Source organism: Bubalus bubalis, chromosome 8 (assembly GCF_019923935.1).
Source record: "Bubalus bubalis isolate 160015118507 breed Murrah chromosome 8, NDDB_SH_1, whole genome shotgun sequence".
NCBI lineage: Eukaryota > Metazoa > Chordata > Mammalia > Artiodactyla > Bovidae > Bubalus > Bubalus bubalis.
Genome location: NC_059164.1, coordinates 111,964,437 through 111,985,056, shown reverse-complemented (window position 1 = coordinate 111,985,056; position 20,620 = coordinate 111,964,437). Strand labels below are relative to the sequence as shown.

Here is a 20,620-nt window from a genome sequence, read left to right as displayed (position 1 = left end):
AGCGTCCTGCCTTCTCTCCATTCCCCTGGCTCAGCCCCAACCCCCTCGCCCATCCTGGACCACCGATGTCCACCTCATGTCCCCTCCTCCAGGGTGTTCTGGAGATGTCACTGCCTCAGGGAAGCTCTCTCCAGCTGCACAGACGAGGGTCGCCCTGTTCTGTTTTTCGGGCTCCTGGCACTCATCACAAGGACATCTGAGGAAGTGCATGAGTCACAGCGTGTCGCTCTCCCATGGGCCTGCTCCTCCGGAAAGTCGCCCCTGTGACAGCAGGAGCCAGGCCGCCTGGGTGAACACGAACAAACCGAAACGCGTGGCCATAGGCGCTTACAGACTGAGCTGGGGAGCCTGTCTCAATTGGACAGGCCCTGTGTTGGGCCCACTGAAGAGCCCATCAGGAAGGTCTCCAAAGCAGTGGCCCCTGGACCCAAAGGGAAACAGACCTGCAGTCAGTACAGGCTCCACTCCTACCCCGTCAAAACTTACAAGACTTCTGTAGGCTGCCCCTACCCCACCTCAGTGCCCTCTGCTCGTATCTCTGTCTTGTCCCTTTATACTGTTTACATTCCTCCATCCATCCTGCCAAGCCAGCTCCCTCTTAGGGCCTTGGTGGTCTTTACCCACAGCCCAGAGTGCTCTGCATCCAAATTTCTACACTCTGGCTTCTTACCATTCAGACTTCAGCTCCAATCATCACTTCCTGATGACCCCATCTCACTACCGCCCCACCCTGTCATCTTCCATCACATCCACCTGCTTTATTTTCCTACAATATTTTCAGTATCCGAAATGATTTTGTTCATTGTTTGTTTTCCTGTTTGTCATTCTAACCTTTTGGGATATAAGCTCTATGAAGTCCTTGTTTGCCTGTTCGCTGCTGAACCCTCAGTGCCAGACTAGAACCCAGAACACCATGGGCGCTTCCCAAGTGTTTGTTGAATGACTAAATGACAGTTAACCCCTCCAGTATCTGTTTTTCCGTCTACAAAATGGGTATAATCTGAGCTACTTCATAGGAAATAATAATTGTACCTACCTCAAAGGGAGGATTAGAAGAGGTACGTGCAGTACCGCCAAAGTAGTAAACACTCAACATATTGGAGCCTTTATCAATATTTTAGATTGACATCCAGCCTAACATGGAGGGGGACCATAGGGCAGATGTGTCGGTAACTGTTTCAGATCCCTGGAGGTGATTACAGAGGCTGATTCAACCCTTCTGTTCCTTCAGTTACCCAACCTTTACTACAAAAGGATGGAAGAAGTATGGTAACAGCCCGGAACTTGGACCAAGAGGTCTTGAAATTGAGTGTCTTGAAAATTTTCTGAGACTGTGTCCTCATCTGCAAAATGGACATAATTATTCCTTATCAAAGCTTACATGGGTTATATGTAAATTATAATGCATATTTCCCAAATTAGTATCCAGATTTTTTGTCTTAAAGCAATTATTGATTATATCATAGCAAATGGTATTGCTTGCAATTACTAGAAGGGAATATGCTTAAATTTGTTTTTTTCCCCCTGATTTTGAAAGTAATACATTATATTGCAGAAAATTTGGAGGATGTAGAAAGTATGAAGATGAAAGTTTTAAAATCAGACATAATCCCCCCTGCTTTTAGTCCTCATCTTTATGCCATGGAATGAACGATGCAAATTTAAATGCATCAGCAAGAGGAACAGTGATGCCAGCAGGTCCATGGACTTGGGCATCCCAGCAGGTAGGTTTACTTCCCGAAAAGCCATGGAAAGTACCTGCTTGATGGAGTCTCAGGAATGACTAGGCGGGAGAAGAGGTCAGGAGGAGGGACTGGTCTTTTGAGGCTGTGGCCTGAGAAGGGCATTTGAGTATAGATTAAGAGGCCTGATTCAGATTCAGAAATATTTGCACGTCCTTAAAAACAATTTTTTTTTTACATTTCTAGGTAGTTTATGAAAATAAAACATTACTGAAAATATTTTTACATTTGAGATAATGCTCTCTGTCATTTAACACACAATCCCCTGGCTTTAAAAATATCAGTGACCTTGTCATTCATTCAACTGAGCTGTTCCCTTCTTCCCTGCATTGGGGTTTTTTAAACCTCCCTTGGAGATTCTAATGGTGCTTCCCAGGTGGCTAGTGGTAAAGAATCCACCTGCCAATGCAGGAGATGCAAGAGTCACAGGTTCGACACCTGGGTCAGGAAGATCCCCTTGCACAGGAAATGGCAACTTATTCCAGTGCTCTTGCCTGGAAAATTCCATGTACAAAAGAGCCTGGCAGACTACAGTCCATGGCATAGAAAAGAGTTGGACATGACCGAGTGACTGAGAGCGTGCACACACACACACACACACACCCACAGATTCTAATATGGTGAGGACTGAGAAACGACAGCATGTAATTTATGCATTATTGTGAACTATATGAAATTTAAATAGCTCGTGGGATCTTAGTTCCCCAACTAGGGAGTGAACCGGTACCCCCTGCAGTGTGAAGTCCTCACCACTGGGCTGCCAGGGAAGTCCCAATAGTTTTTGATCATGGAGATGTAGCATACCTCACTTAACTACCTCTTTAGTATTGGGCATATCAGTTTCTATTTTGTTTGCTTAAATATTTTAAATAACACTTATGGGGTCTTATATATCCTTGAGCCAACATTTGTTCACATTTCAGGTTTTTCTAAGGATGGATTTCAACAAAGGAAATTACCAAGTCAAAGGGAATTAATTATTTTAACTAATCTCTGGTTTGACACTGCCCTTCCCCTCAAGAAAGATTGTATACCAATTTACAGTCCCAATGTATACTACTAGTATGATAATATTAATTTTTTCCTCATTTGATAGGTGGTAAATGTTATATTTTAATTTGCATTTCTTTGGTCTGAGATCTACCCTAATTCAATGAAAGGAAGCCCAGGTGGCACAGTGGTAAAGAAACTGCCTGCAGTGCAGCAGACTTACAGGACACTTCCACAAGTCATAAGTTCAATCCCTCAGTCAGGAAGATCCCTTGGAGTAGGAGATGGCAATCTGCTCTAGTATTATTGCCTGGAAAACTTCCATGGACAGAAGAGCCTGGCAGACTACAGCCCATGGAGTCCCAAAGAGTCAGATGCAACTGAGTATGCACCATCAATGCATTGATGGCCTACGTGGGCCCTTTACACGTTAATTTATTTGCAATAGTTCGTGATAAATTACAAAAATATTTTCCCAACTTGCCATTAATCTCCCAGTTTTGTTCATATTCCTAAACTCTTCATGTTTATGTAGCCAAAACTATTGATATTTTCTGTGGGAATTTCTTCCATACCTTCCCTGCTGTTCAGACATTAGTTAGGTATTCATTTATATTCTCTTCTCCTGTATGTTTGGTTTTGTTATACACAATGCTTTAATCCTCTTGGGCTGTGTTTTGATGTGCAAAAAGAAGGTGCGTTGCTACTTTAATTATTTTTCCCAAATAGCTAATTAAACTCTCCCAGTTTCATTTATGTAAATAACCTTTCCTTTCCCGTCTGAATTCACGACCGCTCTAACTCTGGGCAGTAAAGCACGGGGTTAAGTGTGTGGGCTCCAGCGGCAGGCGGCCTGAGTTTGCATCTGGCTTACTAATCACGTCGCCTTGGACAGCTTACTGCACATCCCTGCGCCTTTGGTTCCTCCGCTCTGCCGCCGGGGTACTTACTGATCACAGCCCTGCGTCAGAGGGTTGTTGCGACACAGCTCAGGCACCTGTGACGATCTTTCCTCACGTTTGTAATGTTTTCCTGGGTCCGGGTGTCAGGTGTTCTGTCCTTCCGCTGTTTTAGATGTTCTAACAATTACAATCGGAGAAGGCAATGGCACCCCACTCCAGTACTCTTGCCTGGAAAATCCCATGGACGGAGGAGCCTGGTGGGCTGCAGTCCATGGGGCCGCTAAGAGTAGGACACGACTGAGCGACTTCCCTTTCACTTTTCACTTTCATGAAATGGCAACCCACTCCAGTGTTCTTGCCTGGAGAATCCCAGGGACGGGGGAGCCTGGTGGGCTGCCGTCTGTGGGGTCGCACAGAGTCAGATACGGCTGAAGCGACTTAGCAGCAGTAGCAGCAGCAGCAACAATTACAATGGAAAAGTCCTCCAGTGTCGCTCCTGTTATACTCACAATTTTCTTAGCTTCCTATTTCGTTTTTGGAAATAAATGGTCTGCCTTGTATTCATCAGGCCTGGTCTTCCGAACTCAAGAAATGAGTTTGAAAGAAGGGCACTGCTTGATTGGGCTGGAGGAAGGAGGACTAGCCGAGGTCTGGCGGTTAGGAGAGCAGAGCCCTGAGGGGCTTGGAGGGTGGTGGGAAGAGGAAAGATAGGCAGCGAAGAAGAGGAGACGGAGAACGAGACCGAAGGGCAAAGGGCAGATAGAGCAGGACGAACAAGGCGGGCCGGGCTCGGACCCAAGTTTGGCAGTGTAGGAGAGTTCCGAGCCACCCGCGTTTTCTCCTGCTAACCCGAGAGTGCCTCAACCTCTGCACTTCCGGGTCAGAGGGCCTCAACCTCTCCACTTCCGGGTGTGGGCTGAAGACTGTGACCGAATCAATCTTCCCACCAACCTGAAGAGGAAGATCGGTTGGATTTCAGAGCAGGAGGGCCAGTCTGGAATGACAATGGGTGTTGGAGCCCATGGCGGGGCTGCGGAGTTTGGCAGGGTCCAGATGTAGCTACAGCAGCATAAAGGTGTGAGTTGAGTCTGTCATATAACATCAGGGGGTATAGCTCAGGGGTAGAGCATTTGACTGCAGATCAAGAGGTCCCTGGTTCAAATCCGGGTGCCCCCTTCTGATGTTCCATTTTGGAGTTTAGCATAGTCGACCTTCCTTGGGTCCCTGTAACTCCCTGTAGTTCAAGCAACCCCTGCACCCTGAAAACAACACCCACCGACTCTTTCCCATCAGAAGAGAGATTCCTTCCTATCTTTGCACTGTCGTTTCATCCCCACAGGAGACCTGCAAGATCAGGATTTGGGGATGACCGGCAATCCAATCCTTTCAGCCCACCAGCCAGGTTGGTTTTCCCAAGTCCAAGGTCTCCACCAGTGCTCCCTCCAGAAACGGAATGCAAGCTACATATCTGAATTTACATTCACTAGTAGCCACCTTAAATATTCAAAGTAAAAAAGGGAAGATGGGTGAAGGGGGTCAAAAGGTACAGAATTAGATAAATAAATCTTGGGGTGCAATGTACAGCATGGTGACTATAGTCACTATATTAACAATATTTTATTGTATATTTGAAAGTTGCTAAGAGAGTAGATCTTGAAAGTTCTCATAACAAGGGGGGAAGTGTAACTATATGAGGTGCCTGATGTTAACTAGACCTATTGTGGTGATCATTTGTCAATATATACATGTATCAAATCATGTTGTACACCTTTGATATTACATTGTATATCAACTATATCTCATTAAAACTGCGAAATGTTTTCATAAAAATAAAGTAAAACGACATCAGCAAAACGAATCTCCTATTGTGGAGGGGGCATGCTCTGCAGCTTGTGGGATCTTCGTTCCCCAATCAGGGAGCAAACCCCCACACTCTGAAAGTGCCAAGTCCTAACCACTGGGCCACCAAGGAATGACCCAACCCTCCACATTTTAAAATCCAGTATATCCAAAACATAATCATTTCAGCATATGACCAATATAAAACTTTATAAATGAGGTAAATCTTTGAAATCTGGCTGCAATGTCCTCTTAAGGCACCTGCTCATCTGGACCAGCCACCTGTGGACTGGGGACAGCTCTGCAGCACGGGAAACCTCACTGGCTTCTTGCCTTTTTCAAGGAAATGGGGAGCCAGGTGCTGGTCAGGGTCCCAGGAGGCTCCTCTTGCTCCCCAGGGTGTGATGGATAGAAAGAGCCCCAGGGAGGAGCCATTGCCCCACCTTCCTCATCATCACAAGGGAAGTTAGCCAGGAGCAGGGAGGGCTGCTCCCCACAGGACAGATGTAAGACTGGGATCCAAGGCGGCTCTGGGGAGACATAGGAGACCCACAGGTTTCCAGGTCCCTGGACAGCATCTTTCAATTGTCTTTTTTCTGCAGATCAAGTATGTTTAATGAAAATACTTCTGATTCAGGTGCTGGAGTAACTGGTAAGCTCAGAGCAAAGTAGGCTAATTGAAAAGTGTTCTCTGAGACTTCCCTGGTAGTCCCATGGTTAAGATGCTATGCTCCCAATGCCTGGGTCACAGGTTCAATCCTTGGTTGGGGAGTTTCAACCAGACATGCTACATGGTGTATAGCCAAAACACAAAAGAAAAAAAATTTAAATATAAAGAAGCACTTTTAAAAGTACCCAGTTGCAATTTTCTTATATTGCAGTATATAAACATTTTAGCCACATAATTTCACAGATCTTTCTTGTCTTTTTGCTTCCCTTCAAAGTCCATTTCTTTAATTTTTTAAATTAATGGCCACATCATGTGGCATGTGGGATCTTATTTCCCAAACCAGGGATTGAAACTTCGTCCCCTGCATTGGGAGCACAGAGAGTCTTAACTACTGAACAGCCAGGCAAGTCCCTCAAAGTACATTTCTTCTACAAAAATATTTGTTAGACAAAGCTCTTGAGATGAGTATGATTCTGAATATTTCACCAAATTTAGATGTTGTAAAATCCCAAGCTTTAAAAATTTCATTCCCTTCAGGTACAGAATGTAAATTTATTCAATTGAAATGAAGAACTTCAGCCAAAGATTCTTTTGAGACTTTGCAAGCACAATTTTAGAAATTCAGAACTAACTCTTGTACACCATGTGAACTTTCATTGTTTAATGTGCTCAGTTTCTCTCTTGCTTTTGCAAGACTATGTCTCAATGTCTTTCTGTTTGCAAATTTTATTTTCATTTATTGCAACTCTCTAAAGGTTTCAAAAGCTGAAGTTCTGGGGCACACCATTTGTTGAAAACTTTGAGGATTTCCAACAGGTCAGTGTAAGTGTAGTGTGCTAGTCGTTTAGTCATGTCTGACTCTTTGCGACCCCATGGACTGTAGCCCACCAGGCTCCTCTGTCCCTGGGATTCTCCAGACAAGAATACTAGAGTGGGCGGCCATTCCCTTCTCCAGGGGATCTTCCTGACCCAGGGATCGAACCTGGGTCTCCTGCATTACAGGCAGATTCTTTACCATCTGAGCCACCAGTGGAGGTTTGTACAAAACACAATTCTGGGTGCATATTAAAAAAAAAAAAAAAAAAAAAGGTTTAATACCAATACCGTTGCAGAACACTTGGGTTAATTTCACAAAGTAGTTCTTCAAAGGCTCAAACATTTCTAAAATCTTAGTGCTACTGGGGACAGATGTGTCTAAGATAGTGACTATACTGCAATACAGGTGTGTTCAGCAACTATTTGTACTTTCTTACACACACTGCTAGGTTTCTCAGGTGGCGCTGATGGTAAAGAACCCACCTGCCGATGTAGGAGACATAAGAGATTCAGGTTTGAGTTTGATCCCTGAGTTAGGAAGATCCCGTGGAGGAGGAAATGGTAACCCACTCCAGTATCTTTGCCTGGAGAATCCCATGGACAGAGGAGCCTATTGGGCTACAGTTCATGGGGTTGCAAAGAGTCAGACACCACTGAAGCGACTTCGCACGCACACCCACATGCAGCCATCATGAAATCTTTTCTTGTATTAAATCAGCCATGTCACAAAAACAATTTAGTTTTTTAAAAACTTAAAAACAATTCAGCTTTTATATAAATTGGTAGAGTATCACAGCCTGTTTAGATACACTTGTGAATTATGTGTGCACCACCGTGCCCACAACATTTCTGCTTCATTTGCTTAGAACTTACTGACAGCATCCCTGCTAAGAACATTGTTTACATTAAAATCTTGGGCTTCAAAACTTGCGTTTTTGTATTATTATAGCAAAAACAAAGTTCTATCTTCTATTGAATTCACTCCCCCCACCCTTTTTTTTTTGCTTTTTCCTGATGAACCAGGGATTGAACCTGGGCCCCCAGCATTGGTGGGGGGGCAGAGTCTTAACCACTGGGCCACCAGGGAAGTCCTACTGAGCTCTTAAATGGAGTTTATAACAGCCTTGACGATGTCAGGTATTTCACCTTGGACAAAATGAACTTCCAAAGCTTCATTTTAATTCCATGAACTGGATGCTGAGACAACAGACCCAAAAGCAGGACCGTCCCCAGGGACAGACTTAAGCGGCCCCATCTAACCAGACTGATGTAGTTCCTCAGCTTACCAACTCGTGTTCCCTGGGAGCCCTCCTCAGAAGGGCTCCTCTCGCTGGCTGGTGGAGAGGTTGGAAGAGGGGTGGGATTCATGAAAGAGAGGAGGCTTGCCAAGATTCGGGAGCAGAAGTCAAAACCTCTGGGTCTGGGCCTGACACTGTGGGCAGCCCGGATGTGCCTGGGCATGAAGGGGACTGCAGACTAGTGCTTCTCAGTGGTTTGAGTTCCCCTACGATTCTTTCAAAGTTTCTATTCACATTTTAATAACAGTCTTAACTGTCTTGATAATAGGCACACGGTGGCTGGTTTGCAGGCTCTTATAATCAGAGCCCAGTGTGATGCATGTACTCAAGTTTCTAATCATGTTGTCATGTGCTCAGTCGCTCAGTCGTGACTCTTTGTGACCCCATGGCCTGTAGCCCCCAGACTCCTCTGTCCATGGGAGTCTCCAGGCAAGAATACCGGAGTGGGTTGCCATGCCCTGTCACCATGCCTCGCTGTAACACTGATGACCGAAGATCAGAGGCTGACTTTGAAAGCAGCTCTTGTGCCCCTTCCCTCTTTGCCCATTTCTGTCCCCCTCTAACTTTTTTTTTTTTAAGAATTATTTATTTTTTTGCCCACAGCATGCAGAATCTTGGTTCCTGACCAGGAATTGAACCTATGTCCCCTGCAGTGGGCATGTGATTCTTAACCACTGGACCACCAGGGAAATCCCTGACTGCTTAACCTTGAAAAAACCTCCTCGTCGGAATGAGATCACTAGGCAGTTGAACCTAGCTCCTGACTTGTGCTCTCCATGCCTTGCCTAACCTGTTGATTCTTTTCCTAGATTAAAAGAAGAATTAAAAGATGACTAGTCCTCTACCCCACAACCCTCTTAGCAATCCTGAAGGCAGATCAGACGGGCAGGATAACACCTGGACAGAGAGTTACACGCAACGGAGGACACACAACCCAACCTCTTGCCTCCACGATTCACTGAGATTCTTCCCGCTTTTTTCCCCTTTACAAACTGTCAGGGATGAGCAGACAGTTCGGAGCCGGTCTCGGGACATGAGTCCACCTTCTCATGAATCCACCAGACTTCCAGCTTTTCTGATTAAAACAGATTTCCTTTCTACTGACACTTGCCTCTCGATAATTGGCTTTTGAGCAGTGAGCAGCCACCCCTGAGTTTGGTAACAGCTTTAGCCTATGAGAAATGAGCCTTGAGAGTCAGAGGGCGTGTTAATAGAGGCAGTTAGCAGAGGAGCTGGGGGACCCCTGCGTCTCTGGACGTGAGCAGCTTCACAAGCACGTTGCAAAGAGCCTCTTCTAGCAAAATGATTTCATCTGCTATTCAAATTGCTGTTAACTTGAATGTTCCTGGGTTTGTGATTTTGTTTGTATTGATCTTCTAAAATTGTTTTGTCTTAAAAGTGTATAAAACTGTGAGTGTGAAGCATTTATATCTAGCTGTGTATACACATGTATGTACAGATACAAGCAGTACCATAAATGAAAATTAAGCTAACCCTGGGGTACTAAGAGAAAATGTTCCCTTTCAAAGGTGCACGTGCAACAAGAAACCAGTAAAATGGTTATGTGGTGGCTGGAAGACTGGGATGGAATAGAGTCTTGATTTTTGTCTGGATGCTATTTTGTACATTTTATTTTTAATTTATTATTGTTATTTGGCTGTGTGGCATGAGGGATCTTAGTTCCCCATCCAGGGATCAAACCCGTGCCCTCTGTAGTGGAAGCATGGAGTCTTACCCACTGGACTACCAGGGAAGCTCCTATTTTATACATTTTCAATTCTGTGCCATGTGAAAGTATTACTTGTAAAAGTTAATTCATTCAGAAATTTAGGAAACTTCAGTTCAAGCAATCTGACTTCCAGAAGCTCCAGGTGGGTTGTCTCAAGGCACTGGTTAGGTCTATTCCCTAAAACTCCATTATAAAATGGGGAGCATTTGCTGGGTTCACAGGGCAGGGAGGCGGCTGGGCCCCAAAGCACCAAGACCCTGAAATTCACCCTCCAGGGCAGCTGAGCTGAGGCAGGATATAGTGGTGGTCCTTTACCTCTGAATTCTGTTACTTAGAAAAAGTGAAAGACATGCTCAGTTGTGTCCGACTGTTTGCAACTCCATGGACTATACAGTCCCTGGAATTCTCCAGGCCAGAATACTGGAGTGGGTAGCCTTTCCCTTCTCCAGGGGAATCTTCCCAACCCAGGGATCGAACCCAGTTCTCCCACATTGCGGGCGGATTCTTTACCAACTGAGCTTAAGCTTTGTGATTTGGGGTGTGTGTGTAGTTGCTTCATTCATGTCCCACTCTTTGTGACCCTATGGACCGTAGCCCGCCAGGCTCCTCTGTCCATGGGACACTCCAGACAAGTTGCTTCAATTCTTTGTGTCATTGTTACCTATAAAGAGGGTGGTGGTGAAGATAGCACTCTCTACCACAATAATTTTTAAAACTATATATGGTAAAAAAATAAAAAATTATATACAGTGTATAAAAATTTAGAACAGTTTACTAGCGCATTATAAATGCTCAATAAACATCAGGTCTTAAAATTATTACAGCTGTCCCAGGTGTCTCACCAAAGTAAGAAGTTGTGAGGAGAGAGGTTACTTTTCACAGTAGGGGGTATAGCTCAGGGGTAGAGCATTTGACTGCAGATCAAGAGGTCCCTGGTTCAAATCCGGGTGCCCCCTATAATTATCCCAAATTTCCCTTTGCTGGGCCTTGTGGTAGCGCACCCTCTCCTGTGTAACCAGCAAGGCTGAGGGTATGGAAGCTTTCCTTCATTATTGCCTGGAATTATCCACCGACCCCCACCCCCTACCCTTCATCCTTACTTAGGACTATATTCCCCATAGCACTGGGGGCTGGTTTGAGTCCTAGAAAGAGAAATGTTCCCAGGTAAGCAATACCATGATTTACACAAAATTAAATTAGATGAGAAAAGCAAGATGCAATAGCATAGTACTGTTATGCTACCATTTGTGTTTATAAATACAGCCAAGGAGAGACTGTGCATTCCTTACTGACATGTGCAGACTATCTGGAAGAGAACATAAAAAAATGTTAACACAGGTTCCCCGGGGATGCTTGTAGAGAGTCTTGTTAGATGAGAGAGGGAGAATTTTCACTGCGTACTTTTTTCTTCATTTTAATCTTTAAATGTATTCTTAAGATTTTTTTTTTCAGTTTCACGTTCTCAGCAAAATTGAGAGGAATGTACAGAGATTTCCCGCATACCCCCTGCCCCTACATAGGGATAACCTCTCGCATTATCAACATCCCCCACTGGAACAGGACATTTGTTACAGGGGACGAACATATGGGGACGCCTCATAGTCAGCAAGTCCACTGTTTACATCAGGGTTCACTCCTGGTGTCGTACATTCTGTGGGTTTGGATAAACATATCCATCATTATGGGCTTCCCAGGTGGCACAGTGGTAAAGAATCCACCTGCCAATGTAGGAGATTCAAGAGATGCGGGTTCGATCCCTGGGTTGAGAAGAGCTCCTGCAGAAGGAAACGGCAGCCCACTCCAGTATTCTTGCCTGGAGAATCCCATGAACAGAGGAGCCTGGGGGCTACAGTCCATGGGGTCTCAAAGAGTCAGACAGGCCTGAGCACTCTGAGAACACACACACATGCCTCATTACAGTATAATGCAGAGTGTTTTCACTGCCCTGAAAATCCTCTGTGCTCTACCTGTATATCTCCCTCTATCCCCCCAAATCCCTGGCAACCGCTGATCTTTTTACTGTCTCCACAGTTTTGCCTTTTCCTGAATGTTGTACAGTATTACTGTGGCCTTTCAGATGGACTTCCTTTACTTAGTCATACGCATGAAAGTTCCCTCCAGGTCTTTCCTTGGCTTGAGAACTCATTTCTTTTTTAGTGTTGAATGCTATTCCATTGTCCTATGTACCACGGTTCATTTATCCATTCAGTAAGGACTTTTTAACTACTAAAGGACTTTTGGTTGCTTCCAGCTGCATAAGTTTTCATATCTTTTGAACATTGTAGCATATGAATTCTGTGAGTTCATATTTATCTTTTTAAGATAACAATTTAATATTTTAAAATAATCAAATTAAATGAGGTCTCACCCACTAAGACTGGTGGGGAATCCAGCACGGGTAGTTTGAACATCCTTCCCCTTTCTGATGCATTTTGCCAGAATCCAGAGTCTGTGCAGAAGTCCACTCTGAGCCCAGGCATGCTCATTTTGAGGCGAGCAGCACCTCCAAGGCCACACCCCCTCAGGGCCGAGCCCAGAACCTTTGCAGGGCCCTTCCTGGTTCTTCAGGAATTCTTCCTAAAGACTCTGTGTGCTGTTAGAAATCAGCCTCCTCCAATGGTCCCTTCCCATCCTGGGAGGCTCCAACCAGCCGTTCTCCAGTGAGTCCCATCTCCCTGCACTGTGCATCAAGCTTTTGAGCCTTTCCACCTTGCACACAAATCACTCTCCACGACTGGACTTGATTTCTATTTAAAGTCTTCTCTTTGGGATTTCCCTGGTGGTCCAGTGGTTAAGACTCTACCCTTCCAATGCAGGGGCAGGGGGTTCAATCCCTGGTGGGGAGACTAAGATCCCATATGTGGCGTGGCTAAAAAAATGTAAGAAAAAAATTATTTTTGGTAAAAGGATTTAAAGGCTTTTCCAGGGCAGCCCACCCCGTCTGGCAATTTCATTTGGTCTGCTCACACATGAACACACACACACATAGGTTCACACTCACAATAAAACAAGGGAATGCTCAAAGACTACTGGAGCCCTCTGTCAAATCTGGAGATGGCGAAGGCGTCAATTCAGTGTCCTGAAAACTCATAAAGGGAAGAATCAAGCATTTGTTCTACCTCTTCTATATGAACTATATTCCAACAGAACTAACAAGTAAAAAAAAAAAAAAGTCTTCTTTATAAAAGAATTTAAGCTAATAAAGGTAGAGGATTGGAATAGAACCACTCACAACTCCTGAGGAGGCAATGGTCGTAAGCCAGCATCCCCAAAGCCTACCAAAATGATGAGAGGAATGTTTGATGGGGGAATTTAAAATGAAGTTAACAACACCTCAACACACCAGTTAATCTTTTTCTTTTTTAAAGAGCTTTTGGTTTGGGGGGGCTTTATTCCCCTAAGATTCCCTGCAGGATCTTAGTTCCTCTTGAACAGGTCACTGCGGCTTCTGGCTCCTGAGCGGCCTCAGTGCATCACCAGCAGCACAGGTGAGGTGACAGATGTGTGACACCTGAGCGTCAGTGCTGCTGATGCAGGCCAGGTGCGCCCTGTTCTCAAGGGTTCCCCCCACAGCTCATCTCACCCAGAGACTGGGGGAAGTGCTTACCTCTAGTTCTAGAATGCCCCACTATTCGGGATGATGATACCCCTAACACTCGAAGAGGAAAGAGAAACTAGAGTCAGCAGGCAGTGGTGGGGCTGGCCATCAGCAGGGCTGCCCCAGAGGTCTGTCTATGAGAAGGGGGCCCAGAGTGACTTTTGGAGACTGGGTTTGTCATGAACAGTGACCTCTGTCTTCATCAGCGGGGATCACAACCTAATGGCCCAACGCAGTGGGTGATGAGCCGTTATCTCCCAAATATTCTAGAAGGAAATCAACAGTAAGGAACTGGCTGATGTTTTACCTAGCACTGCCAGGCAGATACCCAATTCAGTCGGTGTTTTAGAGAGAATTCTTTCAATATGGTCACCAGCTTTAGTTCTGGAGTTAGACTCTCTGGGTTACTGAATTCCTCTAAACTTTCGTTTCTTTATCTGTAAATCGGGGATAATAATTACAGTAAGTCCCCTGCATATGATTTGAGTGAGTTCTATTCTGAGAGTGCATTCATAAGTTCAATTGGTTCATAAGTCCAATAAATCTAGCCTAGGTACCCAACTAACACAATTGGCTGTGTAGTACTGTACTCTAATAGGTTTATAATATACTTTTCACATAAGTAATACATAACAAGCAAACAAACACACACAAAAACATTTTTAATCTGATAGTACAGTTCTTTGAAAAGTACAGTAGTCCAGGACGAACAGCTGGCATACGGGGGCTGGCATTGCGTGAACAGGCAAGAAGAGTGACTGACTGGAGGAGGGAGAAGACGTGGGAGATGGTAGAGCTGCAGGATCCTCTGCAATAGGAGACGGAGGGCGAGCTGCAGTGTCATCCGCAGCTGATGTGACTGGCCATGACCGTGCAGGCTCACATCTCTGAAAGCTTGCAACTTGAAGGTTCTCAAGTAGAGGACTTGCTGAATACCTATGTCATGGGCTTGGCTTGAAGACAAAAGGTGATGACTCATGGCAAACGCTTAGTAACATGTCCTCCTAGGAAGACCCAGAGCCATCTGGGAAGAATGGAGAGTAATGGGGTCATGGAGGGGAGACAAAGAGCTCAGTTAGGAAGCTGGGTCTTAACAGAGCTCATAAGCCAGGTTTCCTGTCTTTGAAGGCTGCTCTCCCCACCCCACCCCCAGCCGCACTCCGTCCCGCCCCCACCCAACTGGGTAAATCTTATGTCTTTAACAACTCGGGGAGGGATGACCGTGTGGAAGGCAAGTTAAGTTGTCAGTGCTCCATTTTCAAATGCCAAAAGTGTGGGTGCTAGGGGATTAGGGGAATAAAGATTGGCACCCACTCTGTGCCTGCGGAAGCTGGGGGAGGTTGCCTGGGTGTGGCCGGGAGAGCCAGGGAACCTGGGAGGAGACGCGGCGAGGACCAGGGTGGGATCAGAAGGTCACAGCATGGTCCAGACGGCATGCAGGACCAGATCCCACCCACCCCAGCACGTGGTACTGGGAAAGCCCTTTCATAACTCAGGTGTGACATGGGATGAGGTGGTGATGGTTGAGGGAGTCCTGAGGTGACTAATTAAATTTCTGCTGCTGGGTATAATGGGGCACAAAATAGAGATTGAGTTGTTTTTGTAGAAAAACAGTTATCTCCATCCCTCAATCCGTGGATTACGGTATATCAACAATGAGCAGATCATAGAGCTGAGACACTAGGTGGGGGAGAGGGAGGCGCATGGTCGAGGCCGGATGGCAGGATGCAGGGATCCAGGAAAGATGCCTGCGCACACACTGACGTTCGCAGTTTAGTGACGGAGCATTCTGGCCTCTAAAGAAGGAACGGTACTTTGGAACAGGAATAATGCATAATCATTTTCCGTGGCCTGAGAAACCCTCAAGAGCATTCAATTCCCTTTTGCTCTGATTGCAGCCTCAGGAAGCAACCTTTAGATAGCTAATTTGGTTTCCGGGGTAACCTCCAGGGCATTCTGGCTTATTGTGCATCGGGCCTTCAGAGCCTGATTAGGGAGATTGTGTGAGCCGGTCCAAGGGGTCTGACGCTGCAGGTCTGTGAGCTGAGCTCCAGACCTGATGACCACACTGAGATGCTGCCAGGTTCAGACTCCAGCCCGGGGCAGAGTGCACGTCCTAACCCGGCAGGACGGTGGGGGTTGGGAGGTGAAGGGCAGGGCTCAGGGGAACCCCTGGGATTGGTGCCTGCTGATGGGCTGCAAGACACAGCACCAGCCAGCTCCTCCGGGCCCTGCATCCCCACTCGTAGGAGTCCACTCTGGGGAAATCATTTGAGAAGTGCGCCAAGATGTATGTGCGTGTTCATTCAGTGTTTTATAAATCTGGAAAAAATCACCCTCTTACCAACACTCTTAGCCTTTTTTTTTTAATCCCCCCAAGAAGGGCAGACTGCCTTGCAGTGCCTCATTGGATGTATATGGAGACTTGGAGTCTTGACAAGCCTACGTTCTCCTACAAATGGATCTCAAGAGTCTGTTTGGAGGTTCTAGCAGGGGCATAGCTACTCCCATACTCTTAGCCAAAGAACCACCCTCCTTTATGTGCATGCTAGGTCACTTCAGTCCTGTCCAACTCTTTACAATCCCATGGACTGTAGCCCACCAGGCTTCTCTGTCCATGGGGATTCTCCAGGCAAGAATACTGGAGTGGGTTGCCATTTTCTTCTCCAGAGGATCTTCCTGACCCAGGGATCGAACCCAGGTCTCTTATGTCTCCTGAATTGGCAGATGGGTTCTTTACCACTGAGCCACCTGGGAAGCCCTTGAAGGGTAATTTCACTTCAGAATAATCTCAAAGAAAGAGTAGAAAATCTTACCCAATTGGATGGCACAACATAACCAAGAAAGACGCAAACAGAAATGCAATGATGTCTTAATCCTAGAGACTGCATGGTTGTACAGCAGGGGCTGTCTGAGTTCTAGAAGAAGCAGGCTGGAGCCGCGTCCCAGACCCTGGACCTGTGCTGACCTCTTGGCTCATCCCTGCCCACTCTTCTCCACCCGCTAGAAAGTTGGGGTTGCAGCTTTCTTGGCCAGGCGCCTCTCCTGAAGTAAACCAAGACCGTGACAGCCTCCTATAGGTCCCAGGCCTTGATCCCTGGAAAAGGAAACTGAACCAGAGAGTGGGAGATGGAGAAAAAGAAAAAAGAAACGAAGCATCTTAGACGTTAAGGGGCTGGGTAGAGTTCCTCTTGCCCTCAGTATAATGATAATAGTGAGGGAGTGGGTGAGAAGGGCTCTGGGAGGAGGGATGTTTGGTGGGCATAGGTGTGGAGACTCTGAGGAAGGGGGGGCAGTTCTGACAGGTGTGGAGGTGGGCACCTAGAGAAGCAGCTCAGGTAACTCCCTAGGGAGACACACAATGGTGAGAGCACAGCTTGGGAAAGACTGCAATTATGGAATTGTTCTATGATATCCCTGTGGGTGGCTGGGGGTATAGCTCAGGGGTAGAGCATTTGACTGCAGATCAAGAGGTCCCTGGTTCAAATCCAGGTGCCCCCTGTGCCTTGCTTCTTTCCTTTTTTTTTTTTTTTTTTAATCCCAGTGGAAGCTATACCTCCTACTTATACACAGGCCCTCCTTCTTATGCATTTAGCCTCATGGAATCTAAATTTCCAACAAGTCGTAAAGTCTTCAGTTCCTCCTGTGACATTTCTCGTGTGCTGTGTTTTTGCCTCCTCAGCCACATTGATTTCCTGGAGGGGTAGAGGAAGTCTGCCTGAAGCTTTCTTTGTGTTTCCCTTGTGTCTAATTATTACCATCCTGATTTTATTTGTTTATACCAAGCTAGCTTCAAAAAATAGGATCTGAGGCAGCTTGCAATAAAAGATATAATAAAAGTCCACCAACAGAACAAGTATAAAAAGGCAAGGGCTGACTTATATGAGGTCATCAAAATCATAGAGACAGAAAGGAGACTGGTGGGTACCAGGGACTGGCGGAGGTGGGGATGGCCAGCTATCGATTTGTGGGGACAGAGGTATCGTTTGGTAAATGAAAAAGTTCTGGACAGTGGCGATGGCTGTACAACATAAACGTACTTAATACCACTGACTCGTGTAATACTCAATTGCTCAGCTGTGTCCAACTCTTTGCGACCCCATGGACTGTAGCCCGCCAGGTTCCTCTGTCCATGGGATTTTCCTGGCAAGAATACTGGAGTGGGGTGCCATTCCCTTCTCCAAGGGATCTCCCCAACCCAGGGTTGAACCTGGATCTCCTACATTACAGGCAGATTCCTTACCACTGTGCCCCCTGGGAAGTCCTTACTTAAACATTTGGTTAAGATGATAAGTTTCATGCTACATGTATTTTGCCACAATTTTTAAAAGTTGAAGGGAATAAATAAGGCAAGAACTAAACATTTGAAGAGGATGCAAATAATTATTCCCAAGAGCCCAGGTCAGGAGAAGGCACTGCTGCTGAATACAGGAAGTATCTCTGAGTCTTGGGGAATTAAACAGAAGTGAGAACACACCAATTCGTCAGCAGAGCATAATATTTTATTAGCTTCTAAAAACACCAGGCATCCATATGATAGGTCTTTATAGACAGAAGGTTGGTGAGATAATGGTTATTTCCAGGGCAGCCAAGTACAGTCACACAGGTTGTGTATTGCACAACTCCCGCAATCACATAGTCCCTGGAGTTATGCAACATACACACCCTAGGTATTGGCCATAGTTTATCCCCTTTACAAAAAAAAAGCATAAACTGTGTTCCACACACACATGTGTGTGTATAAATATATGTGTTGTGTATACGTGGCAGACTTACTAGTTAACTACCCAAAATACATTATTTCCTCTTGGTAATAGAACTCTTATTTTCTACTAAGCGGTATGTTTCCAGCTAAAAGATCACATTTTCTGACCTCTCTTTGGCTAGGACAGGCAAATGAAGAATAAGAAGCAGTCAGCAGACAAGGTTTCTGAGAAAGCTTTAAAGAAGAACTAACATGTCCCTTTTGGGGCCTTAACTCATGCTTCCTACTTGGAGCATAGATGTGATGGCTGTTTCTGAGAAAGATTTAAAGAAGAACAAACATGACCCCTTTGGGGCCTTAACTCATGCTTCCTACTTGGAGCATAGATGTGATGGCTGGAATGCCAGCTGCCAACTTGGACCATGAGTCAAGCTTGGGAACGGAACCCACATTTAAAAGAAGACCGATCAAAAAGATGAAAAGAGCAGGTGTCCCTAAAGGCACCTGGAGTGGCCAGGTCACCAGAAGCCCTGGTCTGCTCTCCTCCACACACTCTTTTTCAAAAGAAAGACAGACATTTCTAGCTTGTTCATCCCTCAGAGAAGACACAAATCCAGATGATTCTGAGGCTCATGCCCTTTCCCCATCAATGACTTTTCAAGCTCATCATCAATGACATTGGAGAAGGAAATGGCAACCCGCTCCAGTGTTCTTGCCTGGAGAATCCCAGGGACAGCAAAGCCTGGTGGGCTGCCGTCTGTGGGGTCGCACAGAGTCGGACACGACTGAAGCGACTTAGTAGTAGTAGTAGTATCAATGACCTAGCTCAGTAGATCTGAGATAGCCAATAAAAAAGGTTTTTCTAACAGGGCCATTCCTTACACCAGGAACCCCCCATTGCTACGGTCAACCAGGTGCCCAAGGCCCTCTTAGCTCCCCTGTAAGGAGGTGAAGCAGTGCAGGGGAGAGGCTGCTACAGATGCGCGTTCCGTGGCGCGCCCAGCTCTTCCTGGTGCACACCCACCTCTCTGCAGGATAAAGAGAGCCCAGGGGACCGTGTGCACTTGGCTGCTTCCTTGCCTGTGCGTGTGTGCTAGGTCCCTTCAGTCGTGTCCAACTCTTTGTGACCCCGTGGACTGTGGCCTACTAGGCTCCTCTGTCCATGGGATTCTCTAGGCAAGAGCACTGGAGTGGGTTGCCGTCCCCCTCTCCAGGGGATCTTCCCAATCCAGGGATCAAACCCGAGTTTCATGTCTCCTGCACTGGCAGGCGGGTTCTTTACCAGCAGTGCCACCTGGGAAGCCCTCCTTGCCTGTAAGTCCCCACCCCCCAAGAAATTCCTTTCTTGCACAATAGAAATGTTGGGGCAGGACAACCATGCATTTGGGCTGGGAGAAAATATTTGTAAGTGGTGCAACCAACAGGGGCTTAATTCCGAAAATATACAAAAAGCTCATAGAATTAAATTTTTAAAAAAAACAACCCAATCAACAAATGGGCAAAAGACCTAAATAGACATTTCTCCAAAGAAAACATACAGATGTCCAAAAGGCACATGAGAAGATGCTCAGCATCACTAATTATTAGAGAAATGCAAATCAAAACTACAGGGAGGTACCACCTCACATCATCACTAAAAATTCTACAAATACTAAATGCTAGAGAGGGTGTGAAGAAAAGGGACCCCTCTCACTCTGTTGGTAGGAATGTAAATTGGTGCAGCCACTGTGGAAAACAGTATGGAGGTTTCTCAAAAAACTAAAGACAGAGTTGCCACATGAGCCAGCAATCCCACCCCTAGGCATATACCCATATAAAACTCTATTTCAAAAACATACATATACCCTTATATTCACAGCAGCACTATTCACAATAGACATGGAAGCAAGCTAAATGTCCATCGACAGATGAATGGATGAAGAAGATGTGATATAATGTAGAGTATATTGCTGCTGCTGCTGCTAAGTCGCTTCAGTCGTGTCCGACTCTGTGCGACCCCATAGACGGCAGCCCACCAGGCTCCCCCGTCCCTGGGATTCTCCAGGCAAGAACACTGGAGTGGGTTGCCATTTTCTTCTCCAATGCATGAAAGTGAAAAGTGAAAGTGAAGTCGCTCAGTCGTGTCCGACCCTCAGCGACCCCATGGACTGCAGCCTACCAGCTTCCTCCATCCATAGGATTTTCCGGGCAAGAGTCCTGGAGTGGGGTGCCATTGCCTTCTCCGGTAGAGTATATTACTTGGTCATTAAAAAGAATGGATAATGCAGCAGCATCAGTGGCTCTAGAGATTATCCCACTAAGCAAAGTCAGTCAGAAAGAGAAAGACAAGTG

General features: G+C 45.9%; 3 non-coding genes across 3 annotated transcripts; all 3 read left to right on the top strand.

The window, feature by feature from the left end:
* Window positions 1-4,738: 4,738 nt before the first annotated feature.
* TRNAC-GCA lies at window positions 4,739-4,810 on the top strand. Its single transcript has one exon. It is a non-coding gene; the product is annotated as a tRNA-Cys (tRNA).
* Window positions 4,811-10,870: 6,060 nt separating this feature from the next.
* Window positions 10,871-10,942, top strand: TRNAC-GCA. The gene has a single exon. It is a non-coding gene; the product is annotated as a tRNA-Cys (tRNA).
* Window positions 10,943-17,013: 6,071 nt separating this feature from the next.
* Window positions 17,014-17,085, top strand: TRNAC-GCA. Its single transcript has one exon. It is a non-coding gene; the product is annotated as a tRNA-Cys (tRNA).
* The last annotated feature ends 3,535 nt before the right edge of the window (window positions 17,086-20,620 follow it).